The sequence below is a fragment of the Gouania willdenowi genome, chromosome 8 (assembly GCF_900634775.1).
Source record: "Gouania willdenowi chromosome 8, fGouWil2.1, whole genome shotgun sequence".
Taxonomy (NCBI): domain Eukaryota; kingdom Metazoa; phylum Chordata; class Actinopteri; order Blenniiformes; family Gobiesocidae; genus Gouania; species Gouania willdenowi.
Genome location: NC_041051.1, coordinates 12,491,259 through 12,511,053, shown reverse-complemented (window position 1 = coordinate 12,511,053; position 19,795 = coordinate 12,491,259). Strand labels below are relative to the sequence as shown.

Below are 19,795 nucleotides of genomic sequence, written 5' to 3'. Positions count from 1 at the left end.
TTTTTTTACACAAAAATGTATTGGAAATCACTGTTTAATGTCAAAAGACAAATTAATTTATTAACTTAACAAAAATATTTAAAGAAAAATAATTGCATAAACATTCACCCCCTTTTAAACGTAATGGTCTAATTGGATGGAAGTCCATCTAATTGTTGCCACGTCTCACAATTATTAAAATGAGGATCACCTGAGTGGTGTGGGTGTGTCTAAAGTGATTGAGCTATAAAACACCTGTGTCTAGACTACGGTCTGGTGACTGGTTGATCAGCGTTTGTGGAGAAAAATACTGTTCAGCGTGTAAGAGAACTACGTCTTAGGAGGCTACAGGAATGGCTAAAAGACGTCTCAGGGTTCTACACTAACTTTTCCAGTGGTGGCACCAGCACAGAATTTAGTCACGGGGGGGGTTGTACAACATAGTCATGCATGCTGATGAATAGTTGACTTCACTGGCGTATCGTAGTTTTGTATGAAGTAAAGATTGACAATGACTTGAGATATTTGCAAAATGTTTCAGATTTTAGTGACAATATTACATTTTTCTGCAACAAGCAGTGGCTGAAATCACAGGTAGTTTTTTTATATACATGTATTCTGTTTTTTTTATTTTGCAGAAAGGCTGTACTTGAATGAACTTAACCATAGCATAACTTAGCATCTGCATTGCTTCACCCCATGGAATGAAATTCAGAGGGTCCAGCTCTTATAGTGGGGTCTCCTAACCCTCTTAATTTTCACTCGCACACTGAAAATATACTTGCATATATACGACCATTTTGGTCGCAGTCTCGAGCCCTGCAACTAGGTAAATGTTCTGTCATAGAACGTTATGGAGTTGCCCAGTCAACGCCCAGACCTCAATAAATATAAAGAATCTGTGGCTGGATTTGAAAAGGGCTGTTCTTGCCCGATACATGCGCAACCTTACAGAGCTTGAATTGCAGATATCCAAGACTGATTGAGACTAATCCACACAGACAGGTGCATAGATGCATCTACTAAATACTGACTTCTATGGGGTGAATAATTATGCAAACAATATTTTTTTTTCTTTAAATAATTTTGCTTATTTGACATTACTTTGTGTGTTTGCTTTGAAATGAAACAGTTTTTCTCCAATAGATTTGTGTGAAAGCGATTTTTTTTTTACCTTGATTTATTTATTAAAGCAATAAAAGGGTAACTCATTCAAGGGGGTGAATACTTGATAGTCACTGTATATAACAGTCTGCCATTGCATTTGTGTGTATACTGTATGTATACATACATATATAAGTGTTTGTGCACATGTATGTACTTGTAAAACCAGATGCAGGTGTGTGCATATCCATATATGTAAAACATACTTAACTTCCCCCGCCTTTTATAACACTTTTAAGTTCATTGTAAATTTTGTTTATGTATATCGTGAAACCCTATTTTGTATTTTTTAGTTTTTGCACTACATAAATGTAGCTTTTTAAATTTTTTAAATTATTTTTTCGCTACGTAAATTTTGTATTTCTTAACTGCTTTCGATCGTCTTTAATGTCTTTTTGTGTGTACATTGTTCAGTCACATTTGCTTTGGCAATGTAAACATGCTCTTTTTAATGCATTTTTGCTACATTACACCCATTTCTGCCGCTTCTCTATCAAATTTCAATGGCTCTTCTGCACATTTTTTTTCCCCCTTTCAAGGCATTTTTGGCACTTATAAACTCTTTTCACCACTTTCCCCACCTATAATCTTGCGTGTGTTGACTCATTATTGTCATTTTTAACACCTTTTCACCATATTTTATGTTTATTTTTGCCAATTTAACCATATTCAAAATTTGTAATGCCCATTATTTAGTAGTTCAAACTAAATTTCCCAACATTTTTAAATTTCTTTACCCACAATTTGCAAATTTTAACCTATTCCTGTGTTTTTTAAAAACCCAATTTCTCCACCGTCTCCAACATTTTTGGTCACTTATAACTCCTTTTATCATTAAGATGACTATATGACTGGTTTCGGTCTTATCTCACTGACAGAAAACAATTTATCTTCATTAACAACTGCTCCAACCCCACTGCCCTCCTGTCCCAAGGAGTCCCCCAGGGCTCTGTGCTTGGTCCTCTCCTCTTCACCATTTACCTCCTCCCTCTCCATCAGATCATTCCTCATCATGGTCTCTGTTTTCACTGCTATGCCGACCACATCCAATTATACATCTCCACCAAGTCTATCACCTCTGAAACCCACTCCACACTATCAAACTGTTACTGTGATATCAAAGCACGGCTCCAAGAAAACTTCCTGATCCTCAACAGTGACCAATCCGACATACTCCTCATTGTTCCAAACTCCCTTACCCAAACAGCCTTAGACTTTCACCTCACCATTGATAACTCCACCCTGAGTCCCGCCTCTCACTGCCGTAATCATCTTTGATAACAACCTTTCCTTCGACCACCACATCAAACAAATCATGAAAACCACATCTCTCGTCTCCTCCCTTCACTTTCCTTCCCTTCATTCACGCCTTTATCACATCCTGCCTCAACTACTGCAATAATATCCTCTTTGGTACAACCTCCACACTCCTAAATAAACTCCAATACATCCAAAACGCAGCCACCTGCTTCCTCACCCACACTCGCTCCCGTGACCACATCACCCGTCGTCCAAAACCTCCCCTGGCTCCCCGTTCCTCAGTGCATCAAATACAAACTCCTCCTTCTGACCCATAAAGCCCTTCTTAATCAGGCCCCCTCCTACCTCACAGACCTGCTCCACCAAACACACCCTCCCGTAGCCTCCGTTCCTCTGATGAAAACCTCCTCACTATCCCCAAGACCAAGCACAAAACCTAGGGGGACAGAGCTTTCTCTGTCGCTGCCCCCACCCTCTGGAACTCCCTCCAAAGTCGCATCCGCAACGGCACCGACCTCCCATCTTTCAAATCAATTCTCAAAACTCACCTGTTTCACTCAGCTTTTAGCGTTCAACCACCCACTCACGTCTTTTTTCTGATTCCTATTTTCTTTAATCACTGTACTTGTCATTTTTCAGCTGTAAAGTGTCTTTGGGTGTCTGGAAATGTGCTTTTAAATAAAATGTATTATTATTATTATTATTATTATTATTATTATTGCACAAATAATAAAGTTCCTGGATAACAGTGGATATAATTCAGATAAATAAATAAATGTGATTATCACAGATTTATTGAACAATGGTCCATCATTTTGCTGACTTCATGGATGGGTTCCAAGAAGCTCTCCCCTTTATTCTCCTTTATAGATGGCCCGATCTCCACCTGACTGTTCTTCAACATTCATTTCTGTGTTCTGGGGTTGAGGTTGAGAACCACTGCTCTAGAGGAACCTTTCCTGTACTATTTTTAGTCCACATTAAGTACATTCATGGAAACAAGTAGCAAAAAGAATAATCAACAGAGTTTTGTAAATCATTGCATAACATTATTTTTTAAGAAATCTCTTCTCTGATAAACGCCTTAAATTGTGTTTATTTTCCTTTTTCATGCTTTCAACTTAACCAAGAACATGAAGCTACCAAGCAGATGAGAGCAATGGGGATCTTTCAAAGAAAAGCACAGACTGTAAGAGTTTGTGCACAGGCTTAGAGAGGAGACACAAATGTTGACTTGTGACTCATCATAAGGATATTTTTGTTTCAGGGAGATTGCAAAGGATCATCATCTGCAATGTTGGATTCAATTCATGCAGGAATATTTTTTGGCAAGAATTGATAAATGACTAAGTCATTTGGTGTGAATGATATACACTGACAAAAATGCAGACATGGTAAATACCAATACATCATACCCAACACTGGATTAAATCTTGTGTATCTGATGCATTATTTCAGCTGAGTCCCAACCCAGCGTCTAATATGAGGCCACAGAGTCTCATTTGAGGACAGTAAAAGTCATAGTCCCAATGGGTGAGCTTTTCGCGCTCAAAGCCAGCTGGTTGTGAATGACCTAGATGAGATTGATTTAGCTGCAGGGACAGATACCAGCATGTGCCATTCAGCCTAGACTAGTCAATACAAACTTTACACTAGATTTATTCACCAGCTCAAATCTCTTCTGATTTAACCTTTTTAGCCCAGATTTTCTCATTTGTTTAACCATGCATTCTCTAACATAAGAGGCTCACCCAAAACCATTCTTTGGATGGCTGACGGACTAAAATAATGAGGACAGATTAATTTCCAACAGCGACGGGCATCCAAGGGTCAATCGTAAAAGTCAATGTGGTGGCTGAATACTGAAACTGTCTTTTTTTATTATACTGATGTTATTAACTTTTACTCACAGGTTGACAAAAATTCAGCACTAACAACAATTTTTGGTTTTTTAGATAAAAACAGCGTGGCCTGGTGCACTGCAGCCTGCAAGATGATTGGGTAAAAAGTGTATAATATTGGAGTAGCACATTTTTAAGTTATCTGTGACCTGTAAGTCGAGGTCATATCTTTACTGATGTTTATTTGTTTGTTTGTTTGTCTTTAAGTAGGATTATGTGGAAAGTTTTAAAGGATTTTGACAAAATTTTACCAAAGATAGACCATGAAAGATTTCATTCCATTTATTTTTGGAGTGTTTCCAGATCAATATACTGATTCTGGATCAGTTTTGGGGGAAAAAAAGGCTGTGTCTTCAAAACATCATATCTTGGTTTGTAATTGACCAGTCTTTATGAAATTTGACTCAGTTATGTCAGTTTTCATCCCGATCGGATCTAGATTACACATTTCATCGCTTTTTTTTTGGTGATGTCCATACATTTGTACCTACTTTATTGTTATTAATGGGGATATACATGTCTTAAAAACCTTTAAAGTGTGAATGATCATGGTGCCATGATCAGGATCACTGATTCAGATAACTGACAATATCTGGCAAAGAGGAGATTTGGTGCTTGGTGGAGGTTTGTGCTCTCTGAGTGCTCTTTTTTACTGGTACTCTCCAAGTGTTGAAAAGACATCTGGATAGCAACAAATAGACAAAATAAATCCAAGTGTATGAGCCAATTACTTTAGAATGATTTATTCCTCACAGACAAAGACGAGCACTCCTTGAGTAGGCAAGGTGAGGGCGGGGATATTGTGCCAAATAAATGAAACAATCAAAATAAAACAGGGCCTATCAAACTCTAGCACTGCGCAATGACTGACAAAATAAAAGGGAGGTCAAAACTTCCATGGGGTGGCACCAACCACCAAGGTGGGTGTCAATTACATTTTTAAATTACAATTGCATCTTCAATTATCCATGTTCAATTACAACTTGATCATGATTACGTTGACAAACATTTTTTCCAATTACAACTAAAATTACAATTCATATTTCCCCCCTGAAAGTCAGTTACAATTATGTTCTCAATTACTTAAGTTCAATTACAATTAATCACAATTACTGAGCCTTTAATAAACAAGCCCATAAAACATAACCTTCATGTTGCGTTAACGTTCTGTTAGCATCCCTTATAACGGGTCAGCTTTGACACGTCTTAAATCAGCTGTAAAATACACTAAAAATATTATCTATCATCTGATTTGTTTCTCATCTCTTGTTTACCTTGTTAGGCTTCTTTATCCATGAAAATATTGGTTTTCATTTTTTTGGTGTGGGTGTATGAGCTTTTTTTCTGTCAGTATACCCCTCAATTCCATTTAAAAAAAAAAATGTATATATATATATATATATATATATATATATTGATCTTTAAGAGAACTGACAGGTGAACTTGATACTAAACATACAGTATTTTAATAATTGTCAACTACATATGTATAAGCCATAGAACTAAGACGTGGTTCCCCAGTTTTGCGTTAAATTCAATTTAAAATGACGGTTTTGATTTAATTTCCATGCTGATTACAATTACAACAGCTACAGTTACAATTACAATCATAATTGTAATTAATTATCTATTACGTGATTACAATTATAATTGACCCCAACCCTGCCAACCACTAACCTAATGTGTCTAGACATACATTTCCTAGGTGTGCAAAATGTATGAGGTACCCCGTCTTACCTGGCCTTACACCTTACCACCACACCAAGTTCAATACAAGTATGAGTTTCCACTCGAGCAGAGTCACCAAGTTACAGCAGCACAGGTTCACAAAGCTCTCTCCAGACTTGTCCTTCATGTGTGCTGCCCACGCCCTTTTATCCTGCAGGCTATGCTTAACTAGGCCAGGTGAGAGCTGCAACAGCCAGTTGATTAGAGCCTGCTAGAAACAAAAGAGGAGGGGTCAACAATCTTCACAACAGTGCAATGTGTACATGCACGTAAAAACCACTCTTGTTCAAAGTTCATTAGAATAAATGTTTTGGAACGTTCCTGAGATCAAATCACAGCTGTTCATGGCCTCGTGGTTGCATGGTGGACAACAGCAGGACTTGAATCAATGCACATAGAGGAAGTGACCCTCGTCTGCCATTGTGCCACCAAGCAATCAATATCTGGGATGAATCAGTCAGATCTCTATCTCTGTTGTTCTTTTGTTTCAGCAGTCCCTCGCACTTTTCTACTGCGCATTTTTAAGAGTTCTCAAAAACAGCTTAATCATCTTTGATCTGGAACTGCAGCGAGCTCATTCTTCTGCTTTCATTCTGAATTTGCATTTTCCCACTTCTCTCTCTCTCTCTCTCCACTCTCTCTCACCGGCCGTGTGAGCTTGTATGTGGGTTTTATTTTTTGTGTGGCTAAACGAATATGTTAAATGCTTATAACTGTGCTCCAATGCTTGGAATAGTTGTTTTGTCTGCATGCGTGAAAGGCTGCTGTGTTGGATGTTTGACACCTCCAGCAGAGCTACACAGGCGGACAGTGTGCGCTTCACTAACACCGTGTGTTACTGTGTGAAAGGCTGGAGTGTAACTGACAGTATAATTGTCTGAGTGTGTGTTTACTGTAAGCTAGTGGTTATATAAGGAATGTGCATTTGGTGATCGTTTGCTAAAATAATCATCCTCGCAGATCAACCTTTCAGGTGTCAGTTAATGAATTGCATGTGACTCAGACTGCAGTCTGTGCTTTTGTGCTTGCCTGGGTGATTTTTAATTCCACCTCTGATTGAAAATGTGAATAATCTCCATTTCCATTTAGATGCACTGCTCAGAGTAAGTCTAAAGTCTGTAAAAAAACAAGTCAAACATCTGATATTGATTTGAGGCTTCAGTCTGTAATATTTCTGTGTGCGAGTTGCCATCATCCAGTAGCATCAGGAGGATGTTGACGCTACTGGAGCAACGTCCAATCCATGCAGTTATCCAGTCCTAAAAATCCACATTTTAATCAGTAAAATAAGTTACAAAACCTTTACGTTGTTCAAAACATTAAAAATATTCTTAAGTAATAAATATGTATTCATATTTTTATAATTAAAAACAGCTCAGTTGATGCATTGTGCAAACTATGCAGATTCACAAGGCGTTATGGTTTCTTCTGTTTGTTGGCTTGTGCATTTGTCTAAGTGTATAGCATTCTGCTGATTAATTAACATTTTTCCCAGTGCCCCTAAATGCTGCAAGATTTTACATACCACAGTATAGAAACAGACCCAAAACATTACTAAAGGCTGTATGTTGTAGGTACAGTGTTGAACATAAATGTTAGTTACCATATAAAAACTGAGTTTCCTTGAAGAGTAAACTTTAGGGTAAAATGGTTAGCCTTGCAATCCAGAAGACCTTTATGGAGCTCTAGACATGACAAAGTCAAGAAAAAAAATAAAATAAAATGTGGCCTTGAAGCTGTGACGTGTACAGGAAACACAAATTTGTGACCACATGCATACAAAATAGTAGTTAATAGTTGTATATTATATAATATCAAGAGGCATTTAAACAGAAAATAGATTGTTTTATTGGTGGAGATGAGACTTTCATATGCACGCTATACTTATACTTAAACATTGCTAATTTGTAGCCAAAATTACATTTTTTGTACTATGTCAAGTCTGGGGCTCCGAAGACCTGGGTCCAATTACCAGTTGCTTAATGAGAAATTGTTAAAAAAAAATTTGCTGAATAAACTGTTTTTAAAATTTTATGTTTTAGATAGACCTGTACAGGATAAAGCAAGTACAGAGGATACATTAACATATAAATTATTCATCTCACTATTAGATTCAATCGGCTTTACACAACATGTAAACAAACCAACTCATTATCTTAATCATGCCCTGGACCTTGTTCTAACATATGGTTTAGATATTGACCATCTGACAATATATCCTCAAAATCCTATTTTTTCAGATCGCTTCTTGTTTGCTTTTGAATTAAAATTATCGGCCTACTTAAATTCTGAGAGAAGAGTACACTGTACACTGTCTGAGAAAGCTGTAACGAGATTTAAACATTTAGTTCCATCGTTGCTTACCTCTGATCCATGTGATATCTCAACAGAGAGTAGCTATCAATGTCCTACGACAGAGAAAAGAGATGATCTTAACAGTGCAATGTTGTCACTGCACACAGCTGTTGCCCCGCTTAAAAAGAGGAAGATATGTCATGAAAAGGTTGCCCCCTGGTATAAATCTGAATTGCGTCTTCTAAAACAGGCATTGCGAAAATTAGAAAGGAAGTGGCTCTCCTCAAACATGGTAGAAGTTCATACTGCCTGGAGAGAAAGTTTGTCAGCTTATAAAAAAGCTCTCCGCAAAGCTAGAACCTCCTATTATTCAACTTTAATAGAGGAAAACAAAAACAATCCACGGTTTCTAATCAACACCGTCGCCAGGCTCACCAAAAGCCACAAGTTGAACCCTCTATTGCGGTCAACCTGAGCAGTGACGACTTCATCAACTTCTTTACTGATAAAATTCTAACAATTAGATACAAAGCTAATGTCCCCCCTGCAGGAGCGCTCAATAATGTCTTAAATAATGCAGCTCCTGAAATATCCCCAACATGAATCTTTTATTTACATAGTTTCACTTCACTTGGTCTATCTGAAGTGACCTCAATAATTAGTGCTTCTAAACCAACAACCTGTCTTTAAGATCCAATCCCAACTCCACTATTTAAAGATGTTCTTCCACTAATCAGCACTAATATGATGAACTGGATTACCACATCGCTAGTAACAGGTTATGTACCACAGGCCTTTAAAACCGCTGTAATCAAACCTCTCCTTAAAAAACCAACCCTTGATCCAAGTGACTTGTCCAATTATAGAATATCTAATCTCCCTTTTATTTCCAAAATTCTTGAAAAAGTCATCGCAGGTCAACTATGTGATCACCTACATAGGAACAATTTATACGAGAGCTTTCAATCTGGCTTTAGAACCTATCACAGCACAGAGACTGCCTTAGTAAAAGTAACAAATGGTCTCCTCTTCGCCTCAGACAGAGGGTTGGTCTCAGTTCTGGTGCTGTTAGATCTCAGTGCAGCCTTTGATACAGTGGATCAGCATCTACTGCTGCAGAGACTGGAAAGTGTTTTTGGGATTAAAGAAACAGCGCTGGGTTGGTTTAAATCCTACCTATCAGACAGAACCTGCTTTGTTCATATTAATAATCTCTCCTCAACGCACACCAGAGTTAATCATGGAGTTCCATAAGGTTCAGTTCTGGGACCAATACTCTTTACATTATATATGCTTCCACTCTGTAATATTATCAGAGAACATAATATAAATTTCCATTGCTATGCAGATGATACACCGCTTTATCTCTCAATGAAATCTGATGAAACTCATCAGTTATTTAAACTCCAGGCTTGTTTTAAAGACATCACATCCTGGATGAGCCATAACTTTCTCCTTCTTAACCAGGATAAAACCGAAGTGATTTTATTTGGTCCAAAACACCTTAGAGATAAATGATCAGAGCAAATAGTGTCTCTGGATGGCATTACTCTGTCACCCAGCACCACAGTAAAAAAAACGTAGGCGTTATCTTTGATACTGACTTATCCTTTAATTCTCATATTAAACAAATCACAAGGACAGCCTTCTTCCACCTCCTTAATATCTCTAAAATCATATATATATACATTTATTTTATTTTTTCTTGCAGTCTGTGCCTTCTCCTTGCCGTCCGCTCTCTTTTCTGTTTCAGGTGTCTTGATGCTGGAGCTGGCGGTTCCTGGTCTTTGGCTCACGGCTCAACTAATCTGGGACGCTCGGATGGACTATCAGTGGTTCGCGGCTCAACTAGTCTGGAACACTCAGATGGACTGATCATTGGTTCGTTGCTCAACTGGTCTGGAACACTCAGATGGACTGATCATTGGTTCGTTGCTCAACTGGTCTGGAACACTCAGATGGACTGATCAATGGTTCACGGCTCAACTTGTCTGGGACACTCTGATGTTCTGTCTCTCTAACCTGTTCTGTTGGTCCTTCTGTTCACTAACCCCAACCAGTCGAAGCAGATGGCTGCCACCTCTGAATCTGGTTCTGCTGGAGATTTCTTCCTATAAAAAAGAGGGAGTTTTTTCTTCCCACTGCCGCTAAATGCTTGTTCATGTGGATCTTGTTGGGTTCTTTCTTCTTTTTTACTATGGACTTTATATTTTGTTCAGTGCTTTGAAATGACTTTGTTGTATTTTGCGCTAGATAAATAAAGTTGAATTGAATTGAATAAATGTTTTAGATCTGTGGAGAGGCTGTTATCCTGTTTTTAAAGTTTAAAATTTTAAGAGGCATATTTCATTTGTTGCATTTATCGCCCTGAAAACAGGAACAAGTGGGTCAGAAAATGGATGGCCAGATGAAAGCATCATCAGTGCACTGAAGATAGCTTCTTTCTAAAAAAAAAAATAGGTTTAATAGAATGATTGCAGCAATCTATTAGTTCCCTCATTTATTCGTGAAGAATGGTCCTGTCATGTTATCATATTATGCTCCTTTTTGGGTAAAGTAATTTGTTGGGCATGATACTTTATTTCATTGGTATTATATGTCAGTGGCACCGCCAGGATTCAATTTATTAGTACGCACAGAACCTCCCCCCACCCGGCCTGAAATAGTGATACGTGCATTTGTGTCAGAGTCTATAAAGCACCAGAAAATTCTCCACTAACACAAGATAAAGTCCATACACTTGTCACTATGAGAAAACAGTCGCTAAAAGCGTTCACAAAATATTAGGGGTGTCCCGATCCGATACTGATATCGGATATTGGTCTGATATCAGCCAGAAAATTAATATTGGATTCTATCGGACTGCATCTAAAATCGCCAATATATATTACCGTATATTATATTTATTCAATTGTAGAATAGTGTAGATATTATGTTGAAGGTTAAAATGTATGTAACCAATTGGTTAATAATAAATGGTTTTTCCTCATTGCTACTATTGTTCTCTGTTTGAGTAGCATCACTTGATCAAGCCTTTACTAATGTTCCACTCCCTCCGGTAGGGAGGTTGAGTTTTGGTTTGTGTTAAAACTAAATTTTTTTTCAAAAAAATTGCACGCACAGTGCATACAGGTTTCCGGCTGGTGGCGCCACTGTTATATGTAACTGGACCTATAGTCGTCAGGCCCTCAGATGTTTCTCTAAAGAATGTTATTGACAGGATGTCAGAAAAGTCCCTTCAGTTGAACTTTAAGGGCCTATACTACGAAGCTGGATTTCCTCTTATCGCGTGAACATCCGGGATGTGTTCCGTACGTGCTGTCCTACGACACTGTAGGTTACTTTATTGGAGTGTGAACCACAGTCACCTATAGAGAGAAGTGCTGGAGCAGAACATTTTATCGGAGTGCTTATATCGGTGATTTTAGTTGCACTCCGATAAAATCCAATTTTCGTTGTCTGGCTAAAATCAGACCGATATCAGTATCAGATCGGGACGCCTCTATAACCTAGGATGAACACCTAACCTTGTCGGGACCAGGTTATGACGTGGATAAGATCTGAGTGAGTACAAAAGTCCTGCCTCCAGACCAATGAGTCCTCTTGGAAAACGAAGAAATGGTGGATCATTCTGTAAACATGTCAAGAAAAATATTATCTATGGGTGCATGACTGCTTTGTTTTCAACCTATTTTTGAGAATCGCTTTGAAGGTTGCCTTGGTTTCGATGTTTTCTGGAAGTGTATTCCATAATTTTGTACCTCTACAGACCCTAATAAAGCTGAATTCTATCCAATCGGCCCCCAAAACATGACCATGCAAATATTGACGTCTTCTTGCTCACTGCACTAAAGATTTTTGGAGTAACCTTAAACAGTAAGCTTTAAATTTGCTTAGCATAATGCTTGTGTTTATCAACTCAAACACGTTTTCTTGTTTGAAATTATTATTATCATTATTATTATTAGTGTTTTCTTAAAAACAGCAGACATATAATTAGTTTTCTTCTCGTTTTTCCCCTTCTTCCACACTGGAGTAAGTAATTCCCTTCTCACTGCAGTTCTTGCTCACTCCCACTGTTGGCCTGGGGAGATTGTAAATAACGCCTTCTCATGTGCACACTTCCTGCTGGGCTGCTCAACCTGTTAGAGGGCAGCAGCAGCACCAGGAGAAAGGAAGAGGATAGAGGTTCAGCATTCAGGACAGAAATAAAGCACACTTCCAAACTGTTAGTACAGGTTGTGCAACAACAACATCATCAAAGTCTATAATAATAGTTTTAACCTTTTAAATCTTCACAACAAGCAGGTTCTCTGTGTTTGTCCAGTAAACATGCTGGTATTTATTTATACCGTATGTACTGTGGTAAAGATCATGTTATGTTATGTGCTCCTTGCTTATCAAATACAGTCACATAAGGCATTCTAAGAAAATATCAGTTGAATAATCTGTCAACCCATGAAAATTGAAGATTACGAATGGATGAGTCTTTTCTCTGCATGCTTTGCATTTGCTGGGGGAGAGATATATAGATAGTGGTAGAGATGTAGATATATAGCAAGGATAACTAGGAAGAGACGTTCTACACCCAGCCTGGTTGTGAGCTGTATCTCTCATCCAGCAAAACACTCCCACACACAGCACCCTGATGTCACCCATCTCTCCCTCACTCTCTCTAATTGTCTCTTATACACAATATGGCTCGTTTCCTTTTTCTGGAAATGGAAAGATTGACACAAATAATTGACAGAATGGGGAACTCTAGTGCCTACAAGCTGTTGGGTTATTTTCAGAAGTGAAAGTAATGGATTACAAGTACTCACGTTACTGTAATTGTTTTGCTTTTATAGATACTTGTACTTTTTTGAGCATATTTTTTAATCAGTAATTTTACTTATAAGTAAGTTTTAAAAGAAGTGAAGTAATTCATCACATTTCTACGCCCAACCGTACGATTGTAGCATTGTTGTCAGTAAAAAAAAAAAATCTGTTTTTTTAAATCCGTTTTCGAGTTAATTTTTTTTAATCCGTTTTTCGAATTAATTTTTTTTAAAATCAGTTTTCCAAATTTATTTATTTTTTTAAATCCGTTTTTCGAATTAATTTTTTTTAAAATCAGTTTTCCAAATTTATTTATTTTTTTTAAATCCATCCATCCATCTTCTTCCACTTTAATCCGGGGCTGGGTCACGGAGGCAGCAGTCTCAGCAGAGATGCCCAGACCTCCCGATCCACGCACACCTCCTCCAGCCGTTCTGGGGGGACCCCGAGGTGACACCAGGCCAGCTCAGAGACATAGTCCCTCCAGCGTGTCCTGGGCCTTCCACAAGGCCTCTTCCCAATAGGACATGTCTCAAACACCTCCCGAGGGAGGCGACCAGGAGGCATCCGAAACAGATGCCCGAGCCACCTCAGCTGGCTCCTTTCGACGTGAAGGAGCAGCGACTCTACTCCGAGCTCCTCCCAAGTGACTGAGCTTCTCACCCTGCGTCCAGCCACCCTGCGCAGGAAACTAATTTTTTAAATCCGTTTTCCGAATTTTTTTTTTAATCTGTTTTTCGAATTAATTTTTTCAAATCCGTTTTCTGAATTATTTTTTTTTTAATCTGTATTCTGAATTCATTTATTTTTAATCCCTTTTCCGAATTAATTTAAAAAAAAAAAAAAATCTGTTTTCCAAAATTTTTTGGAAATCTGTTTTTTGAATTTTTTTTTTTTTTTTTAAATCCGTTTTCCAAATTATTATTATTTTAAATCCGTTTTCCGAATCAATTAAGTTCCAATTGTGCAAGATTTGGTCTCTTCCTTTTTAAGTTTATATATGAGATGTTTACTGTATGCAAGATAACTGTACCAATATTTATTACCAAAGATAAATGTTAGGGGTGAAAGTAACTAGTAACTTACTTTTTACTTTCACTTGAGTATTTTATGTATGACTTACTTGTACTTGTACTTTTTATACCTCTGGTTATTTCACAAAAAGCTCTGCAGCTTTTTCCATCTGATTGTTTTCATATTCTTTTTTTTTTTTGGCACTGTATACCAATTGTTTATAATACTTCACTGTTGAATAAGGAACTGCCTTCAATTACTGTTTTCAAAAAAGTTATCTTTTAAATAATTATCAAGACAAGTTAAAGTTGTTGAATAAAAATCAATATTGTTGTAGTTCTTTAAGCTGCCACTAGAGAGAGACACAGTGTTATAATTCATTTCATTGTAGGCGCTATTGGACTTTAACTTATTTAGACAATGCTTAAAGAAGATTGAACTTTATCTTATTACTTTAAAACAGAACCCTTTAGTCTGTTTCTGACTTCAGAAAGCTCCCTCTACAGTGGGCTGCTGCAGCTCTGCTGATATAAAGAGAATATTATAGGGAACAGTTTTTCCCTTTCAGCCATCAGCTGTTTAACAAAGCATTGAAAGACAAGTCTAGGGTAGGATGAACTGCAGTCCTCTCTCTCTCTCTCTCTCTCTCTTGTAAACACCATCCAACACTGTCTGTCTGTGTTTCTGTCTTTGTGCGTGGCCTTAATGTCCTTAACTTGTGGAAAATTGACTATATTCTACAGTAACAGAGAAGTGCAAAACACACTTACAAATGCCACAACAAATAAAAAAAAATCTAGCACAACACTTTTACAAATGCCACAACAAATTTTCAATTTTGAAAACAAATATACATAACATCTTTGAAAATTACAAATAGCAAAACACTTTTACAAATCCCATAAAAACAAATTTACAAATGACTGCCTCACTTTTACAAAAGGTCAAAACAGACTTTTACACTTACAATGCACCTTTGTAAATCTGTTTCTACATCTGTAAAAGTGTTTTGCTATTTGTAATTTTTCCTATTAAGGAAATAAGTAAAATGTTTTTGCATAGTGCTTCTCACAGACAATAGTCACAAAGTGCTTCACAGTAGTAAAATAAATAGAATAGATAGTATAAGAGCATGTAATCAAATAAATTGTATAAAGTATAACAAAACAACGCTAGGTCAGGTTGGACTAAAATGCTTGCTGAAACAAGTAGGTTTATTTTTTTTGGCATTGGTAAATGTGTTTTGCTGTTTGCAAATATTTTTTTTTTAGATAACAGATTGTGATTGCCACAGTGATTGCCCCAGTTCCAGCTGAAGTAAAACAGCCCCAAAGCATGATGCTGCCACCACTATGCTTCACTGTAGGTATGGTGTTCTTTTGGTGATGAGCAGTGTTTTGCGTCAAATATACCTTTTGGAATTATGGCCAAAATGTTCAACCTTGGTTTTATTGGACCATAACATATTTTCCCACATGTTTGGGAGACTTCAAATGTGTTTTAGCAAAATGAAGCCTAGCTTGGACGTTTTTCTTTGTAAGATAAGGCTTCCATCTACTCATTTACAGTCCTTGGAGTCACTGTTAGATTATAAATAAACAAGAGATTCAAATTCTGATGTAGCTGGTTATGATTTACAGTCCGCATAAACAGGACTGAATCATAACAATCTAATCGCTAGAGCGGACATGGGCTCGTCTGTGAACGGTTGTATTTACAGACCTTGGAGTCGCTGTTAGCTTACCAATAAACAGTAAGAGATTTGCCACCTTTAAAATAAGTATTGACTAGGCCACTGGGAGTGAGACCCAAGGCCAAGACAGGCTGACTTGATAATAATGTATCATGTTTTTCTGCAGTCAGTGCCTTCTCCTCGCCCTTCTCTCTCTGCTCTGTTTCAGGTGTCGTGAAGCTGATTATGGCAGTTCCTGATCTGTGGTTCACGGCTCAACTAGTCTGGGACACTCTGATGTTCTATCTCTCTATCCTGTTCTGTTGGTCCTTCTGTCCACTAACCTCAACTAGTCAAGGCAGATGGTTGCCACCTTTGAACCTGGTTTGCTGGGGATTTCTTCGTGTTAAAAGGGAGTCGTTTCTTCTCTGTTGCTAAATGCTTGTTCATGTGGATCTTGTTGGGTTTTTTCTTTTTTGTTATGAATTTTACATTTTGATAAGCGCATTGAGGTGACTGTTGTAATTTGCGCTATGCAAATAAAGTTGAAATGCCACCCTACCCCATAGCCTAGGCATATGAAGAAGACGGGAGATTGTCACATGTATTACACAGCCAGTACTTGCCAGTAATTCCTGCAGCTCCTTCAATGTTGCCATCCGCTTCTTGGCAGTCTCCCTGACTAGTTTTCGTCACCAATTTTGGAAGGACGTCCGGTTTTTGGTGAAGTCACTTCTATGTCATATTTTCTCCACTTGATGACTGTCTACAATGTTGTATTTAATTCCTTGAAAATTCTTTAGTACGCTTCACCTGACTGATAACTTTGAACAATGAACTGATGCTATGGAAGCTCTTGGCAGACCATGGCTCATGCTGGAAGAACTGCTGAACTTTATTTGGGGGTTAATCAGAGGGACTTTAAATGCTGACAGGTGTGTGTTGACTCCAATTCAACATGAGTTTGAAAGTGTTTGGTTATATCCAAACAGCCACATTCCCAGTGTTACGGCCGCAAAAAGGTAGACCGTAAGTGAACAAAACAAACTGAAATGCCACAACAATGAGAAAGTGCAAATGAGTAGTTTATTTAGTGGCAGTGCACTTTTAAATGAACATTTGGGGTAGGTAGTGACCCATAGGTTGTGCCAAATCAATGTAATTAACAAAACCCCAGCCTTTCAACCTCTTTAATCTCAGCAGAAACAAAAGTAACTTAAAAAGCCTGACTAACTGATCTACAAAAAGAGTTATAGCAAAAGTACAGCGGGTGTCACCAACCTCTTACCTAATGTGTATAGACACCAAGTTGTCTACATGCTGCATATCTAAGGTACCCAACTTGCCTGAGTCCCATACCTCCTTACAAGGAACAACAGAAGTTTCTTATGCAGTGTCAGGACAGTGAGAGAGTGACAATCTGGCTGTCCTTTATAAAGGCTGGCTCCAGAGATGATTGGTGCAGCCACAGCAGAGGAGTCCAATCAGCAGCTCCTCATCAGATGGTTCCAAGGTTCCAATTGCTCGTTACTCACTGCCCAGTCTGCATGTAACACCAGTTATAAGAGGGTGTGCATACTTTTGCAACCTCATTCTGTTTTTCATTTTTTACTTCACCTCCCCTGAGTGCTGTAATAAAAGCCAAAGGTGCTGCAACAAAGTATTAGTTTAGGGTGTGCATGTTTATGCAACCAGGTTATCTTAAGTTTTTTTTATTTTTTCCCTTTAATGGTTTCAGTTTGTTTTTAAATTGCATTGTACAGGTTATAGGTCATATTAAAGGTGTAAAAAGTTGTGAAATTATTTATCTTACATCACAAAAACATGGCATTTGAACAGGGGTGTGTAGACTTTTTATATCCACTGTATATCAGTCTATATCTATCTATGAATCTATCTCTATATCTATCTATGAATCTATCTCTATATCTACCTATCTGTTTATCTATCTATCTATCTATCTATCTATGTCAATCTATCTATCTATATCTGTCTATGAATCTATCTCTATATGTGTCTATCTATATCTGTCTATTAATCTACCTATATCCTAACTATATCATCTATCTATCTATCTATATCTGTCTATGAATCTATTGTCAGAGTTCAACATTTGATGGATGTAGATTTTCTTTTTAGAAAGCTCTTTCAGATTGTTCTAGGTGTTTAATGTTAAGCCATTCAGCCACTATCTCCCAGTTTGTTATGTTACCATTGGATTATTGATGATAATCTTCCTTAAACAGAAAAAACAAAAACATCAGTACTCATACGGATTAATGTCCTCATCAAACTACGTGCTGAATAGGTCTTTTAAAAAAAAAAAAAAAGATTTTAAATGTTAGTTTCTAGTGGGTGTGTGTTTACTTTCCTCTTCTTTTAAAATATGTAGAGAAGTGCTATTTCCCCCTTTCTGGTAAACTGGTTCTAGATTTAGTTACTAAAACGCATACGTATACTTTCATAGCACCAAAAATGGACAACAAATGACAAGCTCGTCATTACAGTAAGAAATCACCCAATTCCTTTTTTTTAATAAAATGAAAATGAAAGAAAGAACTGGATCAAGTTTATCATTTTCATTTCATTATTTGGTTTCCTTGGTTGTGAAAGATGTAATTCTAGGAGTATTCGAAAAGCCTTTCTGGTAAACTAGAGCTACTCACAATCTATTTTTCCTTGAGCCTCTTTACACAAATGGAAGATTACATGGTTCTGGAGCCGCTGCCATATCCTAGCACAAAGCAGATCAAACCAGATCAGTTTAGGTCAAAGGGCTTACAAACATGCAGATATATTTCAAGTAACGTGGAATAATACTATTTGAACTGCTACAGTACCAATTACCAATCTGGCCAAATTCAACTACTGATATATGTGCGTGAAGAGAGCCAGCATTACTAAGCTCTGCATCAGAAGTCATTTCTACTATACTTGTATTTAGAAAAGTTATCAGCATAGGGTACATAAATCATGTATTAAAGTTACCCAATATTTTTGTGTAGTTATTTAACCAAAAATAAGTGTAAGTAATAGTCCCACCCTGGGACCCACATTTTGTCACGGTCATTAAATCGCAACTCACTTTTTTTTTTTTTTTTTTTTTTTTAGAATTCAACCAACCAAATTTACTTTTTCAAAAATAGCTGTTGAAAACACACATATAATCTTTTTTTAAAAAACATAAATCTATATATTTTCCTGTGCAATATGCATTTCACAGCATGCCTGTTAAAAAAAAACTTTTATTTCAAAATAAAAGACAAGTCCAACATGAGCTACATTAAGTATTTATTTATTTTTGACCAGCTGTCCGACTCCGCTACCCACCCAGGACAGGTCCACGACCCACTTTAGGGTCCCGACCCACCAGTTGAGAATCGCTGGCCTCAGCCATTTGCATGTAGGATAATTGACGTGGTATTTTTTGTGTAATTTACATATTTTCCTGATCACGTGTGGGTCTTCTCTGCATACTTAGGTTTTCTCCCACAGTTCAAAACCATGTATTCTCATGCTGCCCAAAATAGGACACTCGATGAAAGAAATACAATAAAGTGTTGACTTTGATATTTTCTGGTTTGTGTGATTGTATTCTTTTTTTATTTTGAAAAATAAATGTGTCAAAAAGAGATGTGCACACTTGGATCAATGCAAGTAAAAAAAAAAAAAAAAATCTCCAAGCTTTTGGTCAGATGACCTTCATCAGGGTAACAAACAGCATATTCACAATGAACAGGCTCATTTAATACAGACAATCAGTCACACCTTTGCTACAACACTCCTGATCACATGGGAGATAAATTGAGTAAACAAAGGAAGATAATAGATATCCATCAGAATATATACATAAAACAACTAAACTAGAGAGAAGACTAATTATTTACACAAATAAACATGATGCAAATAGAAGAAATACACAACTTTAAAGGATGAGGACACTACATACACATCAGGCTGA

At 37.3% G+C, this 19,795-nt stretch overlaps 1 protein-coding gene across 1 annotated transcript in view; it reads right to left on the bottom strand.

Moving 5' to 3' along the window:
* Positions 1 to 6,131, bottom strand: part of LOC114467879 (protein kinase C beta type-like) — a 104,700-nt gene extending 98,569 nt beyond the window's left edge. The window contains exon 1 of the mRNA XM_028454379.1: positions 6,042 to 6,131. The gene's annotated coding sequence lies outside the window, so the exon portion shown is untranslated. The remainder of the gene's footprint in view (positions 1 to 6,041) is intronic.
* Positions 6,132 to 19,795: the final 13,664 nt, after the last annotated feature.